The sequence below is a fragment of the Oreochromis aureus genome, linkage group 6 (genome assembly GCF_013358895.1).
Source record: "Oreochromis aureus strain Israel breed Guangdong linkage group 6, ZZ_aureus, whole genome shotgun sequence".
Lineage (NCBI taxonomy): Eukaryota > Metazoa > Chordata > Actinopteri > Cichliformes > Cichlidae > Oreochromis > Oreochromis aureus.
The window spans coordinates 26,508,983-26,527,711 of record NC_052947.1 but is presented as its reverse complement, the minus strand read 5'-3'; the positions used below and the strand labels follow the sequence as shown (position 1 = coordinate 26,527,711).

At 38.4% G+C, this 18,729-nt stretch overlaps 1 protein-coding gene across 1 annotated transcript in view; it reads left to right on the top strand.

Annotated features, from left to right (window-relative positions):
- The window catches only part of usp43a (ubiquitin specific peptidase 43a), a 130,881-nt gene that overhangs the window by 11,474 nt on the left and 100,678 nt on the right, over positions 1 to 18,729 (top strand). The gene's annotated exons all lie outside the window — the stretch shown is intronic.

The following is an 18,729-nucleotide window of genomic DNA, read 5'->3' as shown; positions in this document are numbered from 1 at the left end:
TTTTTAAACACACATAAAAGTGACAACTTTCTACTGTTTGCGACAAATGTAGTTACACCTGACACTTCCAGGTTGCACTAAAATCCATCAAATTTGTTTTAACAGTGTGATGGAATTTAAGTTGCAGAAGTGAATTTCACAAAAAACCCATACAAACAATATAAGCACTGTTAAATTATGCCAGTAAATGTATTTTGGGATGCAACCTTGTGTCAATGTGGCAGTCTTAATCATGGTTTTTTACTTTTATTTAAGGAACATGGGTTTGCAAGAAAACAAATATTTCTGGGGAAAATTTGTCTCTTACCACGGACCTTAAATCTTCTCTGCTCCAAGTGGAGCTGAATCTGTGAAGGGTCAGAACGGTGTTGTTCTTTCAGCTGCAGTTGGTCTGAAATGACTCTTTGTGTGCAGTGACTGTTTTCTGAAGCTGCTGAAGTGGCAGTCATTCATTCCCACACTCTCCGTGTCCTTGTCTCTGTCTCTGATGTGGGATGCTCACCTTGCTGCCGTGCATGTGGAGAATTAGAGCTATAACACCAGAACTAGGCATGATATGGTAAAAGGGAACGAATGGCAGGCATGTCACATTTTATGTTAACTATAGTTTCTACTGCTACATTTTTTTCTTGAGTCCCACTTTTTTTTTTTTTAAGATTATTGTTGACTGATACAAAATTAACTTAATGTTAAAGCAGTTTCAATTTAGGTGGCATTATTTTCTGGTTGTTTAAAAGAAAATGAGGATATTTTTGAAAGATTTTTGGCTGCTTTAGGCTAAAAACTGGTGTTAGTGTTTAGCTGGCATGGTTAAGAATAGGAAAATTGGCTAGAAAATGCATTATGTCCATAAATGTCTTTACAAATATTTGTGTATTTTATGACACTGAATACTAAATGTGAAAACCTGCTGTGATCAGCATCCACTCTGACATCCCTCTTGTGTTTAATCACATGTGCTAAGTATCATCCCATTTCTTCAGTTCATTTGGAGTTTGCCAACCATGCAGCCTCCGCTACAGGCCGCCAGCTGAGGACTTGTTAGTAAATGAATACTGTTACAAGCTTAACTGTTGCTGCACTGCCACCCAATGTCCAGCTCCCCCACTCTGACACCAGTGCTAATAGCGGCTGTCCTTTATGCAACATAAACAGCTTAGGACTGTAGCTCTCATTAGGCTGCCAGTGAATCATGGTATGATAAAGCCGCTTTCCTCCACTGTGGCAGTGAGGCAGAGATGAAGAAAATAACTGGCTTTTTTCACATGAGCCAGAGATTTCTATTTATTTTATTTTATTTTTACTTTACAAATGAAATACTCTCATTTTTCTACAAACTGATTTCATTCATGCAGCACTGTTGTAATTCAAAGACCTTATATGTGTCTGTGGTTTTACAATATTTGATTAAGTGGAGATTGTTTGGAAGAACTGAACAAGATTTATTAAGATAAAAAATTCAGTTAAGCTATTTGGCGATTAGACTCCTATGACTCATCATAGCAGATTGGAATCCCAGCAGTGACAGGAATTAAGACAGGACTTCCTGGAGTCTAGAGTCCACTGGTGGTGGTGAAGATGAAGAGAGATGTTTGGGTGGAGCTCTGAGGGTCCAGGGTGAGGCAGAGATGGGTATGAGGTGGGTTGCATGAGAGTCTGAAAGGCAGAATGACAGAAGAGGACTGGGATTTTAAAGTACACAGCATGGAGGCTGATTGGCTCAGACAAGGCTGGAAAGGAGATGATTAGACTACATCAATGATGACGAGTACTGAGTTTTGGAAAGTAGAAGGGATATAAAGGAAACACAGGAAAGCAGTCAGAAGAATGATTACAGATCTTACTTATTGAACTGAAGCATAAGCTTCATTTGGTCAGTTTCAGTTTTATTTGTCATATGCAAGTTAGCACAGGGTCAACATTGCAATGAAATGTATTTGATGAGCAGAAGACAGTCACTCAGCAGAATGGTACAGTAGAAAAAAATAGTAAAGAGCAAAATATTAATAAAATATATTAAAAGAAAAAAAGATTAACAGTTAACAGACTAAATATATATATGTATATTTTGACAGTTGGATTAAAAAAAACACAAAAAATATTCAGTGAAGACACCCTTTAACTGCCCAGACTGTGGTTTTGTTTTCTTCTTTCATTCCACTCAACTGCAAAGTAGCCTTTAATCAGATAGCAATCAGCTCTTACACACACTCCCCATCTTAGTTGTTTTAAACCTGTGGCTAATCTGTTTTTATCTCCTACTTACGGATTAGTTGAGACTTGAGTTAAGAAAACTAAGTTAAATAACAACAAAATCCATGGTGTTAAATTCAAAACAATCCTTCCTGTGAATAACCTCATAGTAAGTGTGGTTCCACTTCCTTGTATGGGCCCAGTCATACTGGATAGTCACATAACAAACATTTGATATCAATCAAAACGCTCATTCACAACTAAGGCCACTTTTGCGCATCCGCATTTTATTTTAGTTTAAATACTTAAGATATTTCAGGTCCACGATCTTGCAGCTGATCTTTCAACTGATTGATCAATCAGCTAATCATTTCAACTCTGGTTTATTTCCATCCTGTATTGCACTACCTTTTGCAATACCTTTTTTTTACAGTATATATACCATTTGTCAAACTTGCTGTCCCTCAGTTTGTTTAATATACCAGAGGCCTGTTTGGTTAAGCTTACTTTAACAACAGCACGCATACTTAATATTTATTTTACCTCCTTTTGAGAGCAGCTCTTTACATTACAGGAGCTACAACCTCTACAAGCTGTACCTGCCTCTTTAATGAATTTTTTTGACAACCTTATGATGTTCCACATTTTTCCTGTCTCATTTTTATTCCTGTCATCATCTGTCCTCTAGAGATGTGTTGAAGTGTTCAAGGAAAAAAAAAACGATTTCCTCTTAAAACATGAATATACTCAAGTTTGTTGTTCACCTATTGCTTTGCTGAAGGCCTTACACCGATTATCAGGAAAACCGAAACATGTTGTATTATGTACTGTATGCAAGATCTGGAACACTATTTCGCTCAGATTTTCAAGGTTTGTGGTAGTTTTTTGGACAAAACTGTTAAAAAAAGTTTGTGCAAAAGTCTTGAGTCACCATCGATTTCCTTATATTTTGCTGGGGAAATGGAAAATATGTCCGGTGAGTTAAAACATGCAGAAATACAGTATTCAGGGCAAATACAGAGTTTGCACAGTTCTGATGATTTTAAATGTTAAAAATTTGATTTGACCACTTTTATTCTTCAACACAGTCTGGACTCAATGCATTGTTGCTTAATACCACTTTAAAAACACTAGAATAAGGTTTGGCTCATTGGAATCAAAATATAAAACACTCAAAGATGGCTCTAGAGCTTTCCACAATATTGAATGCCTGCATGTCCACAGATTAACAAGAGTAGAGCTGAAGTCCTGTCAAATTATCGCCTGAGGTTTGTTAGTGACATATTCTATGAACTGCAAATCTGCTTAATTGAATGTTCACACAGTATGGGGATAACTGGATATTTATTCATTGATTTCAGACCCGTGTCTTTGCAGCTGCTGTGATGTCCTTGCTCTATGCTGTCTATCTTATTTTATGCATTCTGGTATAGGTTTTAGATCCCCTGAGAGCCTGGTCATAATAAGCAGTTTACTGAATAGATGAATGGGTTATTGATTTATGAGGCCTCCCGCTAGAGACAGCTGGTCTTTCTCAGTCTCTTTGAACAGACTCACATATACGTAAATGCAGCGTGGCAAAACCAAGGTAAAAAGGTTAGAGCAGAAAAGTACAATACAAGTTTCAGCCCTTAAAGTTAAATAAAAGAAGTTCAAGTGTTCTGACGCAGTATTGTAAAAACCAAGCTGGTTTCATAAAGCTAGAGTTTACTCCAAAAGCTATTGTTTTTTTGTGTTTGCTTAATATAATGGTAACATGATATGGAGTATAAGCTTACACGCATGATGCAGTGCATTATATTGATAACCTTACAAATAATGGACTTGCTGTAGTGTGTAGAAGGGTCAAATGGCTTCAGAGACTTTGTTTCTGGAGCTCACCTGCTGTATAAGCGGTGTGACCAGTCCAGCAACTCTGCTCAAGTAGCATTACGTAAACATCACTGTGAACACACTGGAATGCAGCTCAGTAATGTTAATCCGCCCTCCAATGGGACCTCACTAAACTTGCTTGGTTTCCTTCTCACTTCACTGGCTCCACATCAACAGCATTCCTTACCAGCTACCAGAAGACCAAAGTGAAGACATGGTTATGTGCAGTCAAACAGTTGCTACTTGAGTATATAAAAAGAAAATCAAGAAGTGAAATGATAAGATTAATATAGTCTCCACTGACTCTTACACTGGCAGCCTTTGTCTTCCAGTAAGTGTTAGGAAAGCTAGAGAAATGGCTTTAGCTACAAGTGGGGGATATTTCTTATTGACTCGCTGGTTGCCGCTGAACATTGCTACCACTGCCTCCAAGCCATGACAGATTACATGATATTAGTGGCCTCATAAGTGGTGAATTGCAAGGTTCTTTCTGCCTTCAGCAGCTCTAAATATATGATGATTTTCTAGACTGTTGTAATATGTCTGGTGAGAAAAACCAACAAACTAACAAACACTTCATATCAGGGACTAGTCTAAACTTCCCACTCGCTGAGTGCACACATAGAGCGGCATTGCAGTTTTACCTCAGGCCTTTCCGCGCATGGGATTTAGAGCAAGTGCATTTAAAAACTCATCTGTCACAACCTATGGACAGAAGTGTGATAGAAGGTTTGCCAGTTCAACACTGGTGCCAAAGCGCTGTCTATGCATTATTCAATTTTAAATGCCGATAGTGGTCGGCCTTTCTGCCCCAGGGGGTTGACTGTGGAGTGAGGAAGAGAAAAATCTCCCGGCCTCAGAGCAGAGTTTGAAATCGGGTCAGTGGTTGTGGTAAAGCGAGCAAGCCCTTTTATCAACGGGGACAGAAATAGTGAGTTTGATAGCTCTCCATGAGTTTTTGGCTCTAGATCTCCGGAGGGGTGGAGAGCAAATGTCAGTGAATGAATTAGTTGACAGGTAGGGTGATAGGGGGAGGTTGAGGCATCCTTGATCTGGTGTCTTCTTCACTGGTGTCAGTTATCAGGACATCGACACTCTTAGATCGCATCTGCCTCCTCGGCGTCTGTCAAAAATGCAAGTGTCAGAAGAGATCACTATGGGAGATAAAGACGTGTTTCACGCTAATAAAAATGGAAATCTGAAAGAAGGGAGATATATTTGTTTGAGAGGCTGCACTTTGCTGAGTAGTGATGGCTCAAAATAAAGCAGAAAACCCTCTAAGATAACCGTGGAAGTGTTCAAACAAGTCAACGCTGCTACAGAATGCTAATAATACAATGTTGAGAAGAAAAATGCAAATGTTGAACATAAAAAATCTAGTTGAAAATATTGCTGTTGAGCGTCAAGGGGCTGCTAATATTCCATATCTCACATTCTAAATAGGAGCCTTCATGAAATTTTAAAAGCAGCTTTCAAGTCTTATAAAACTTAGAATCTTCCAAACCTTTTTCACTGCAGACTAATCTCTCAGTAATATTAGTATCTGAGTGCCAAAGGAACGCCTGATATGGTTTTGTGACCTCAAAAACATGATTGACCATATGTCAAGAATCTACCATCTAATTATGACAAATGTTCATTAAATATTAAAAAGAATAATTGAGGATTATATCCCTGTAACATTAATTCCGTCTTCCAAGATGCTACTCATTATTAAACAAGTCAGGATTATATTTTACATGTAGCCAGCTGCTGAACTGGTGACTTTCATATTCCCACCTATTCCCCAAAAGTGCTACCGCATGTTTCTAATTCCTGTTGCCTTTTGAGGTAGTCGTGGCTTACGAGACCAAGCTGGATTTAATCACTTTTTTTAATTGGGGTATTAATAGTAGGCATGAAAAATCATAGCATAGGTGGTATATTAGGATTCTCATCTTAAGTCTTGAGATCCAGAAAGTTTTTGACATTTCCACCTGACATCGACAATGAAACGTGTCACTTTTGCGTCGGCCAAGGGAGCGTACTATTTTGGTAACTCGTATGAACCCAGCTACCTGCAAGGTTGCACTGTTAAAAGTTCTAGTTGTTACTTACTCATTGTTTGGTGTGTAGTTTAGTGCATTTGCTCAGTCAAAACATCTTGCTTGTTGATGAGAACGGTCTCTAGGTGTGACTGTTGTAAGTCTGCTGTAGGTTTCAGTAGATGTTATAGATGCGTCTTCAGCTTTAAATGATAACAAGTTAATAAACTGACCAATCAAAACGTGTTTTCTTGTTATGTGATGCTTGGAAAGGACAGATTTAATCTTAACAGCACCATCAATGAGACATTTTAATAATTAAATGTGAACCTGAAACCGCTCGTTGACATTTGTTTGTTAAGGTGGCCTCTGTATTTCTCTGTACCAGTTGAGTGTGCAAGCTGTGTTTCTTGGCAGCATCATGGATCAGTTCACAGAAATCACAAAAAAACAAAAAGATATGGATGGAGCAGTAGATGCTCAATTTCATTCCAACAACCCCATGTTTGTTAGATGAGTCCCTAATCAGAATGATTTCCTATTAAAATGATACAGAATCTCTTGTATTTAACAATAACTGAAGGAGAGAAAGAATGACCATTAGACAGGTTTTTCTGTTGTGAAACCTTGACCCCCTCACTCTTTGCTGCTCAGCTTGCTTCTCCCCTCCTTCTCTGTGGCAGTATAACCCTTACCATAGCAAACACCGGGCCAGCCACCTGATTTTAACAGCAAGTGACATTTCCAAGATGCCACAAATTCCTCCTGACAGAGAGAGAATGCTCATTCCTGAAAGAAACATCCTGGAGTTTTATCCTGGAGTTATTTTTCTTTGTGTGTGAGTGTGTTTGTGTGCGTGTGCCTGTGTGTGTGTGTGTGTGTGTGTGTGTGTGACAAGTATTTCTTTTTGATGCAGTTTTCAAAGAGGGTTACTGCTGGAAAAAAAAAAGGGGGGTAAATGTTTGATGTTGAAAAGAAATCTCGCAGCATGTTGTTGCCGTGTTGGATCCTGTTGGCTTGTTAAGGCCTTCACAACATTGCAGCTGTACATGTGTAAGTACGATGCAGGAACCTCTGTGTAGCAGTGTATCTGAGAGTGATGTGTTTTATCAGTGTGAAGCAGTCTGGACCAAATGGACTGGGTCAGCTAATCCCACTTTGCTATCCTACCACTCTAATAGGATTTACATGAGGGGGGGTGGAGACCTCCGGTCTTTGAAATATTTCTCCACATATCTTTTTGCCTTCTCTTTCTTGCCACGGCTTCATCCATAATTCACCTCCCCTGTTCAAATGTCTTTTTAAGCCTCTTTCCTGACGTAATATCTTGATCTAGTAGCTAGTGAGGGATGGATGAATGAGTAAGCCTTATCGTGCCCTGTCACCCATCCACCACCGCCCACCCTCTTCGTACACTCTCTGAAACTCTAAAGAGACATAATGCGGATTTTTGGGCTGGGCTTGTGTGGCTGTGGGTATTGAGGTGAATACCCACAGCCACAATTCACATTTTTACTTTGGCCTGATTTCCATTGCCCGGCTCTGACAGCGCTTTGGTATTCCTTTGTATCAGGCCTGAACTGATCAATACGTCGCCTTATACTTTTGTGTTAGCCTTGAAATTTAAGACAGCCTTCCTCTGTTTTAATTTAAGTCTCCACATTATCTCTTCATTGCATCATCCCTTAAAAATTCACTGAAGCAAATTAAAAGAAAGAAGATGTAAAGTGAAAGAGAATAAGAAGGAGGAAGGAGGAAGGAGGGCTGGCTGTCTTTCATTTTACACTAGAACTATACCCACTAGAGCTTATGAGTCGAAGTACTTTTTTTTTTCTTGTGAATTGAGTCTTGAGAACCTTCGTAGTATGCGTGGCTGTGGGAGAGTACGCAGAAAGGAAACAAAGCAAGAAAGAAAAGCCTGAGGACACTATTACATATGTCCAGTGCTGAGAGCGGTAATGGAGAAGGTTGGGATTTTCTGTGAGGGTTACAGAGTTGAGACCCGCAGAGAGATAAAGTCAGAAATTGTCCATATTTGAGCATTTTTCTGTTTATTTGTTTGAACACAGTGTCTTATTTTAAGCAAGTGTTTTCTGAAGCAGCAGGACGCCACTGTTATAGCTGCTAGTTTTATACCACAAGACTGCAACAGAAGTTCAGCTGATAAAGGTGATGAAAACAGTCTGGAAACAAAAACCATCAAAGCTGTTTTCATGCCACTAAGCATGGTTTTGACAATGTTCTGTAATGACACCTAACAAGCTGTTTACTTGGTGCAGTGCAAGCGGCTCCTGTAGAGGTTTGAGGAGGCATTTTTGCTGAAAGCAGCTGTGACAGTTGGCTGATTGGTAAAGGGAGAAAGAAGGGGGCCCTTAAACACTGTTCAAGTGTTTCTTTTCTTTTCATATTTGCCTTTTTTCTTCACGGTAGTGGAATTTAACAGCATATTACTGTGCAATGGTGAAGAAAACTAAAGCTAAGAAGAGAAATAAAGAAGAAAAAAAGTAGCAAAACTCAAGCACAGCTCATGTACATGTACAACTTTTCACCAGTTCATCCCTTGGCACTGTGACTTTCTGTGAGGGGCAGTTTAACAAACAAATGCCTCTTGGGAGGACCAGAAGCTTCTTTCTATTTAGCCAGGTACCCTCTAACCAGCCTCTCTTTCCATATCATCTTCTCATACACCTTCAGCCCAGATCCAGACTCGTATTTTTTAGATTGCTCTTTTGGAGACTGTAAATTCTGACACTGATTTCTTCTGATCATCACTGGTATGAGAGAAGGGTCTCCAGCTTTAACCCACAGACTAAACAGCAGCTTTCAGCAAAAAGTAAATAGTGGCCAAGAACACCAGGTCAGGAGCTTTTACTGTCACAGGGATATTCTGCTCGAATGTCCTGATGCGCCTGAGCGAGACTGCTCAGCAGAAATGTCCCGAACTGCGGTGCTTGTCCCTTTACACAGAGCGTTTTTGAACAGATCAACATAATCTTCACTCACCACCCACCCTAATCACTAACGAATAAAAATTGCAGCAGCTCTATAATGAGTCCAAAGGTGCACAAGATCACTGGTTAGATTTAAATCAAGTATGATTTGGCACGTATTCACTTTTAGAGTCATAGTCTGGGAAGAAAGACCAGAAAGTTAAAGAAGTTAGAGGACAACTGTCAGGTATTGACTGTATATTATTCTTTAAAGAACATCTATCCAAAAGTGATTCATCCTAAAGCCAAACTTCACCAACTCCAGCACAGCTGAAAATGATATCTTTAGTAACAATGCTGTGACTGCCATGCAGATAACTACTATAAAGTTGGCCGGACTTCTGGAAATCTGCAGATCGGCTGGAAATCTGCATTTTTTACTTTTTATTTGGAGAGACTAAGAAACATAATGGCAAGCAGAAATTAAAATAGCATGGGATTGTGAACCAAGTGATGGGAAATAGCGAGCCCCTACCTATATCCGCAGAGCACTCCTACAGAGGAGTGCTGTGACTGAAATGCCATGCTACAGGAGGTTATGAAAAATTAAAAATGTCCTTTCAGGGGGTAAAACAGTCACAGAGAGAGGGAGACAGAGACAGACACAGAGGAGATCTATAAGTGGCAGCAATGTTAGCCCAGCGATTGATTCGTGCTCAGGAGATTGCCGCAGATACATCCTGCTGACCGCCTCCTGTCCTTCCTTCATGACCTACAGGCATCCCTTCTGGGAGTGTTAATGTGTGACACAGCGTGGAAGAGCTTTCAACAGAGCTTTTAAAACTTTAGCTTCCCTATTTTTTAAAGGAGTCGACAGGACAGAGATCTGGCTTGCTACTTACTTAACTCTCTTTTTTTTTCTTTTTAAGTTTTGACGGGCGTACTTTTTAGTTCAGAACTTGTTCATACTATATTGTACGGTCAGTTCTGCTGTCAGTATTTATATTAAATTATAGACACTGGCACCAACCTGCTGTTAGGCATTTACTGCAAAAAGCTTTTAATGGGTTCGACTATGTGAATTAAATATTCACAACATTTGTTTGGAAACATTTAATCAAATCCATTAATATTTCAAAGGAAGTACTTTTTTTTTAGATGTTCAAGAACAGCTGATAAACTCTGTACTGAACTAGAAGGCAAGAAAGTCAAACAGACAGCAAGTGGAAAGTAGAGAGAGATTTTCAGGACTTATTATATTCTTATTTAAAGATGTATAGTCAAGGTTCATCAACTGATTAGAAACCTAGTAGAGCCATTATGGCAAATAAAAACCTTGAATCATGCAAAACTACTTTAGTGGAGTGTAGAATAAAAAAGATAAAAAAAAATGAAACTTTAGGGATGAAAATAACCATAAGAGGCCGACTCTAATATGATGTTCAATAATAATTAATTAAACTAGGATTGAAAAAATTAAACTAGGTGAAAAAGGGGGTGTAGCAAGTAGATTTAGGGCAGCTCACAGCCTGGCGTAAACGCAAGGTGCCGTCACACAGCTTAAGTTATTTGTTTGATTTATTTTATGACAAAATAATAAGGAAACATTGTTTATCAGTAATATTGTTTACAGGGTTCATATTGCATTGAATATGTTTGTCATCACATTCATTCTATTCACAGGTTTAGTTCATTTTATACACATTGCATATCTGTGCTTGTTTAGAGTTGATGTTCTATCCAAGAGGGTTTTAAGCTTCACTGGTGAGAGTGTCCAGGTGATACATGTTGAGGGAAGATGGGAACATAGCAGGTTAATTGCATGCATGCTTACAATACACATAAATCTAGTAGCAGGCCTGAGCGAGGGCCCAAGTGTCTTCTGCTTCTTATTTGAGACCTGCGCCAATTTAGTTTACTTAGTGATTGATGACGAGGGTCCATTCCACTAGATTTCCACTAGAGAGGGACCCAGGAAAGGAGCAGAGACCACTTAAGCATGAAGGGTTTTCAAGTGGGAGCTGGCGTTTTATTACTGGACCACCTAGATGACGTGAGGTTATTGTCTGGTTTGCTGAGTCAGGGGACGGCTAGAGAGGGTCAGAGCGAAGGTAGTGGACCTGAATGTGACGTCTTTGGAAGACGTCAAGAGAGGGAATTGTGGAATTACAGGGATTATTTTACATAACCATCATCTTTATCATTGCATTAATTATCATTTTATTCAAGTGTTTATTGAAGTTGCTGGCATTATGTTATAATTTGTATTACAGGGGTTATCATAATCAAATATTAACATATTTATTACAGGTGCAGTTATAACCACTTTAAATCGTTGAGTTAAATCTATAATCTTAAAAGCTTATATGCTGAGTATTTTGTTACAGTAAAATAGTGGCTGAGCAAAGGCCTGAATGTAGTCAGCTTCTTGTTGCATTTGAGTTTGCCTAGCAACAGGTGACGCAAAGAGGAGGACAAGTCCATGGGGACCTCACCACCATATTTGGATGGATGCCAGAAAGGGGAACTCCTGTCTCTGCAGTTATCTCTTAAGATTGATCAGTGTCTGTAGAAGAGGCAAATAATGTTTTGAACATGCAAATAATGTGCTTGTAAACGCATGAGGGGGCGTCATAATACCCCGATGTTATAAAAGCAATCTAGAGTGTATTTTGGGCAGAGATGTACAACTGTTTTGCAGTTTGCACCTCTCCACGCTGCGTGTATTCATTAAAAATCAATTGTTTGATTGACCTTTTCTGGACCATGATTGTTTTACTCTCGTCCTCAATTTCGGACCCGTAACATTTGGTGCATTGGCCGGGATTGAGTAGAGAGAGTTGGAGGTTGAGACTGAGAGGGTCCAAGGTGCTCAAACAGGCAGACACGAGTCAGTGGTCGAAGTGAGTGGACATAAGCCGGCTTATTGAAAGGTAAGGCACTACCTGTTGAATTATTTCCAAACAGTGCTGAATTGGTTCTGACAAAATTAAAAGTCTACTCACTGAAATTACTGCTAAATGTCTGTTTTGATTTTGGTGAAAATCTCATGAGAATTGAAGTTGAAGTAATGATAATGGAACGTTAAGTAACAGTACTGATTAAAGGAAAAGCAGTTGGACTGCTAAAGAGAATTTAGAATAATAGGTAATTGGGCGTTTTGGGGTTTACACTTCCAATTGGTTATAAGGTTGGACCTGCGTCGGTCATACACTTGTTCTGAGGTGTTGATTGTTGTTTCAAAGTATTACAAATTTCTGTAGAACGGCAGTTGGACTGCTAAGAAGCGCATTTTCTCGGAGTTAACGCTCCGTCCTGGATGACGACGGTTATCCTTGACCTATCGTGAATAGGGTTAGTACGGTTGGTGACCGGGGAGGACTTGGGAATCTCCAAAATAACTAGTGGTTGGACCACTTGACCGTTTGGAACGGTATTTGCGCTTTTTTGGGTAGTAAAGCTTGGAGCTTGGGCGTTGGACGCTTTTAAATTGAGTTAGGGATTTTAGAGATTAGACCAGAGACAGGTTGGACCTGATACTGGGTAATTGACAATAAAAAACTTGGAGTTTGTCCCTTGGAGGGTTAACTTAAAATTGTCTAAATTGTCTAGGTTTTAACAGGCCTAATACTGCAGTTGTAATTATAAAGACGTCTGTGTGAATATATTAAGAGACTTGTCTGAGTCTGTGAGTCAGGCTGGTATTATTTTTAGACTGTGTGTGTGTGTGTGAAAATGCAAATAAGGCAGCTGCAAGGTCTCTAGACTTTTAGGAAGTTTAGATAGAGACTGTGACACCTTGCTGAATGGCTGTGTTTAAGACACTGGTTTTGTTTATTACAATATTGTAAGTAAAGTTTTTATTTCTTGCCATGACTGTATGACTGTTTGCTGGGTTTTGAGATAGGATACATAAAATGTTGATACTTATGACCGTTATTTGGGGTCTGAAGACTGAAATTGACTTTGAACTAATTTCATTAATAAAGATGTCTGTGAGTGATGTCTCTTTTGGTGTGTTCAAGTAAGATGTTCTAGGATTTTTAGATGGGTTTCGTTTCAGTTTGAGATAATATACACAGTTACAGTTGGGGTTTCTAATGCATTGTTGACTTTGAGTGATACATATAGGTGTAAGTTGTTTGATGTTTGTTGGGCAAAGGAGAACTTTAGAAGACTGTGAGTGGTTTTTCCTTTAGTCCGATGATATATAAGTAGTTAGATTTGACAGACTTGTTTACATTTTGGCTTTATGTTAATATAGGTTGCAACGGGCACAGAGGAAACACAGTACAACATCTTAAGGGTTTAAAATAATAATAAATAAATGAATGAAGTTTCTTAAGGGTTTTTGTGTGTGTTTTTAGGGATAGTTTTTTGTGGGTTTTTAGGGGGAGTGTGTGTTGGTGGTGTTTGTGTGTGTCAAACGGGAGATAACATGTAAACAGAGGAATTAGAGACTAGAATGTCCTAGAAGGCAATAAAATGCAAATTAAGAAGCTGTGAACTGCTTAAACCACAGTTGGTTTCACAAGTACTGCTGCAAACAGTGTTGAATGCGTGTGTTTAAGACGCCATTTATGTTTATTAGAGGGTTATAAATAAAGTTTTGAGTTGCTGTAGTGGATGTATAGTAAGTGACTGAATTCTGATAGATGTATATATTCTGAGCCATGAATGGTGGTGTGTTTTATTTTTCAGTTATGTGTGTGTGGTGAGAAGTTGTGTGTGAGACGATGAGAGGTTTCAGTCTTCTTTTTTCTTTTTTTTCGACTTGCTCTTTCTGATTATGGAAGGCATGTCCAAGATACTCGTATGAAAGCGTATTTTGAGTGATTTTAACCGTGTGAAAGCTGTCAGTATTTGATTTGAATGTCTCTGAATGATTTGTCTGAGTGAGTGAAAAAGGGAGAAGTTTGAGAGAAAAGGCAGTGTGTGTGAGACGATTTATGGCGTCTGAAAGAGGTTAGAACATTTAAAAGTATATATATATTTCTTTTGTGATGTAAAGCAGGATGTTTTAAAGTTTGAAAGTGCTTTTAATTCAAGAAATGCATGAGGGATGATATGAGAGGTTGAGTTTATTTTTATGTTTGAAAGAGCTCTATTTAAAAGTGTGTATGAAAGGAAGGTGTATTGTTTTTAGACCAAGACTTAGTAAAACTAAAAGAGGGTTTGTAGACTGTAAATATGAAAAAACAAGTGTTTGATTAATTTGTAGAAACAGGAAAGAGAAACAGGAAATACTGTGCTGCTGTGTGTGTAAGAGGAAGGTGTGTGTGTGACTGATGATGTCAGGGGAGCACCCAGAGAAATAGACAGAGTTAAATTCTAAGAAGATGAAGCAAATCGAGGTTTTAAGATAAAAAAAAAATGAATATAATACTAATTGTATGCTCTAGTGTGTCAATACAGGTGGGCGTCTCTCAACTTTGGAACCTTGAGTTCAGCAGCAGAAAAGTAGATTAAAAGAATTGGGAGAATAAGCCAGTTTTTGGCTCGAAATTGTGCGGCTGGATCTCTCACTTTGTCCCTGAAGCGGAGAAGAAGTTCAAAGGACAGTTAATCGCCTGATGAAGACCGATAGAACATCGTGGACTTGAATACAGCAGGCAAACGACAGTGCCACTGATCCAGTAACACTGATGACGACTGACGACCAGCAGCAGCATGTAAGACTAATGCAAGATGTACGGTGAAAATACAGGCTGGGCAGTTGAACAGTGGGATAAAGAATTGTGGAAGAGCACTGGACATTGAGTGATATTTTGCCATGCTGGGACTTAATCTGAAAGAAAGACTGTAAAGAAACAGAGAAGAAGACAGCAGCTGAGTTGAGACTGTGTTTGCTGGAGCTTTGAAGCACGAACAGGACATTGTGCAGAGAGGACCAGTGAGAGATGAAGCTGGACGAGTTTGACTGCGAGAATATAGGATATAATTGGATTAAAAATTGAAACCTGAACTCATGAATTGTTTAGGGATGTCCACCATAGCATAACAAAGAGGTAAACATTAGAAAAGGTAAGAATAATGAAAGAAATAATTGTCATTACCTTAATGAATAGAAAACACACATACAAATTGTTACATGTGAGATATTTTTGAAATGAATCAGAAGTGAGATAGTTTGAATCTAAAGCTCAGTGGTGAAATGCATAAATTAAATATGAACATATAGGATGCAATGAAGAAACAGCTGACATGTAGTGTACATTAACATGAATACATAGAAATGCAATGAGAAACTCAATGAATTAATTTAATGAAGAAGCAGTTTACACTCAATTAACGTAAAATGCAAGGAAGAACACGCTTACATGCATGGCATAATTGGTATTTCTGACTAGAGACAGAGAAATGGGTCATTTAAGCACTTGTGGTAATAATGAAAATGTCTTAGTTTTGTTATTTTCAGGGGAAAAGCAGAACTGTACCAACTCTCCACAGCAGCAGTCGGAAGAAAGTTAGAAGTTAACATCACTGGATAAGTTAAGGCAAGTTTCTGGTTGAATTGTTCACAGAATCATGTGTCCATGAACCTGGAAAACAGGCCCTAGCTCCTGGCTGAAGACTAGGAGTGCTTTATTTAAGGTGGGAAATCAAAACAGAGGGTTAGTAATTCGGGGAAAAGAAAACTGACTGCTTAACTGGAGAATTGGGAAGGAGTCTGGGAGACTGTGAAGCCATAGATGCAAAATAACACATACCCATACACACACAAACAGAAAATGCATTAACCTTATAAAGACAAGCTCATGAAGCTTGTCTAATCAAAGCTTAATGCATAGAGATATTGATTTAAAACCTGGCTAAGAACATAAGCATATGCAATGAAGATCTGCTTGCTGCTTGTATGAGTGAGAGAATGGTGTGAATGGTTAATAAAATTGATGGAAAGATTTAAAATAGATGGAAAAACACAAGAAAACTATTAAAGCAGTTTTTAAAAGGGTGACTTAGGAGTGCTTTTGCACTGATTGATCAAAGTAAGTGATTAGTATAGAAAGAAAATGAAAATAATTGAATAATATGATAAGTTTAAACATGTATTTCTCTTGTCAAGTTGGCTGTTGAGCTGTGAGTCACTATGCAAATTAGCTCGAGTGAGTGACGACAGAGGAGCTTGCTGTGTGTGTGTGTGATTGAGGCCTTAAAGGAGGGGTAGATTGTTCAGAGGTGCAAATTTGATTAGGAGGTTTATAAATTAGGGTTGACACATTGTTGTAAGGTGTTAGGCTGAATCTGAGTATGGTAAAGTGCTTAACCGGGGTTATTGTTGTGTACGAAACGGTGTAGCTTTTGGCGAGGTTTTCGGTGTGTTGAACGGGTGAAATTTAAGATGGTTTAAGATTTTTTGGGGCTGTTGTTTTTCATTTTAATAGGGGGAGTTTTGATAAACATGGACATGTCTAAAAGGGCCCATAGTTTTTATAACAGTGCACTTAGAAAAAACCTGTCAGGTGATTTTGTTTTGTACTTTGATGAGCTAACAATCAGCTCTCTTTTTTTTCATTTTTGCTCTAAGCAGGCCTGGAAGAGAGTGAACTGACGGCGCGGACAAATTACCAAGTAAGGATTGCAGCGAGTCAATCCAGTCAAAAGTATAGAGAACTCTTTTCCTAAAAAGGAAAACGAAATAGAACAAATGATTGAGCTCATTTTGCTGATGTGGAGCATCTGATGACGTCTTGGGAAGGCTGCAGATCAGCAAAAATATCATGTGTGAATGCATGTGAGTGAATGTGAATGACTGGACTAAGGTGGGAACGAGTAAATGTGGACAGACAATTTACCATGTGAGGAAAAGAAAGGGGATGCTTTGTTTTGCTTTTGCCATGAGCAGGACAAGTGGAAGATTTAATTCTGGGGATGCTGATGTTTGCTTGGAGGGAATTTTTGTTTTATTTACTGGGGTTGGATTATGTTATTACATTATAAAATGCTAAATGCTAAAAGGGAAACATTGTTTGATATAACTCATGTTACCATTAACTGAAGAAACACATGATTGATAACTGTTCTGTTTTAAGTTTTCTTTGTTATAACACAGATTGGATCATAAATGGGGAGAGTTGAGTATGAAATGTAAAGTATAGGTTTTGTTTCCAGGAAATTCTAAGGATCCAGACTTTTGCATGGAGCAAGGACTTTGAGAAGATTTGACATGATGATTAAATTGATTTTATTCCTTAAGCACAGGTTTTCAGGGCTGGAGCAGATCCACCGGAGAGGAGGATTGCTGAGCTGTTCTGAGAGATGATATGACTAACCTTTTTCCTTTAATTTCTTAACCCCGGGTGATGCATTTTGAGTTTTTTGAGTTTTTATTTATTTGGACACATCTGGTGTGTCCAAATATAAAGGGGGAATTTAAGAGGTAATTTGAAATGGGTTCTAGGATCATTATATGACTTTTGGGGTTTTTGATAATTTAGATATGGTAAAATTGAGGCAGAAATTGTTATTTTTAAATAAAGTTATTTTTAAAGTAAAATGAAGTGAATCCTGTTTAGAAGATAAAATGCCGGTGTTCATGAGAAGCTGTACACCAAATTTAAAGGGAAATTGTGGGACATTTTTGAATAAAAGATATGCTTTGGGGAAAACTAGTGAAGATTTTAGGAGTAGAAAATGTTTGATTTCTTTTTATTTCTAGAATAAGTGGTTATAATGCAGGCTTACACATACAGATATTACATAGAGTTATTTTATAGGGCAAAGGTGGAACACATGTTGCTTTGTTTCTGTTTAGCAACTACTGAGACGGTGAAACAAAATGTGTAGATAATGGAAACTTGTCTAACTGGCAATAACAGTAACTTTTGCATGTCAGGTATATGCTTGAAGCAAAAAGAGGTGTAAATCCTGATAGAAATTTTGAAGCGTGCTTTCTAGCGCAGATTTAGGCTGACATGGGGATGGTGTATATTTTACCCGGGGTGTGTTTAATAAAACTAAAAGTATTGCTCACACACATAAAGAGTATTGACATTAAGTAAAGTTAATAAAAAGGATAAAGCCCAGAACATGATATTGTGAACCAAGTTTGAATAATTAAAGGAACATTGGATGAACACAATAGATTAGTGAGGTGGAGCAGAGAGAGGTTTTTGTTTTCTATCTTTTACAGGAGAAGATTTCAGGACCACAGCGACTTAGGGGGGCGAGAATCCTGGAAGCCCCAGATCGAACGGAACCAACCAGAGAAAGGAGAAAAACAGAGCACAAATACACCTAGTTGTTTATGTTACAAAGAAGGTCAAAAGCTTGTTAGACGTAGGTTATAATGGAAGCATAAAAGGGATGAGAGGAAATTTACATAACATAGAAATCCTGCAACAATTAAGTAAATTGCCCAAACACAGTGTTCAGACCGGATATGCGCTACCCGTTAAAGGGGCGAAGAAATCAGGCCTAAGTCTGAAAAATGAAATGGGTTAACTCGATAGAGGAGGTTTCCAAAGGTTGAGAAAATAATGTAGGACCTTTTACCAGGAGAAAGCTAATTGTATCTTTTACACTTTACAGTGTGCACTGAGGGAAGTTAGGAATAGTTTAAACTAGGATTGAAAAAATTAAACTAGGTGAAAAAGGGGTGTAGCAAGTAGATTTAGGGCAGCTCACAGCCTGGCGTGGCGCAAGGTGCCGTCACACAGCTTAAGTTATTTGTTTGATTTATTTTATGACAAAATAATAAGGAAACATTG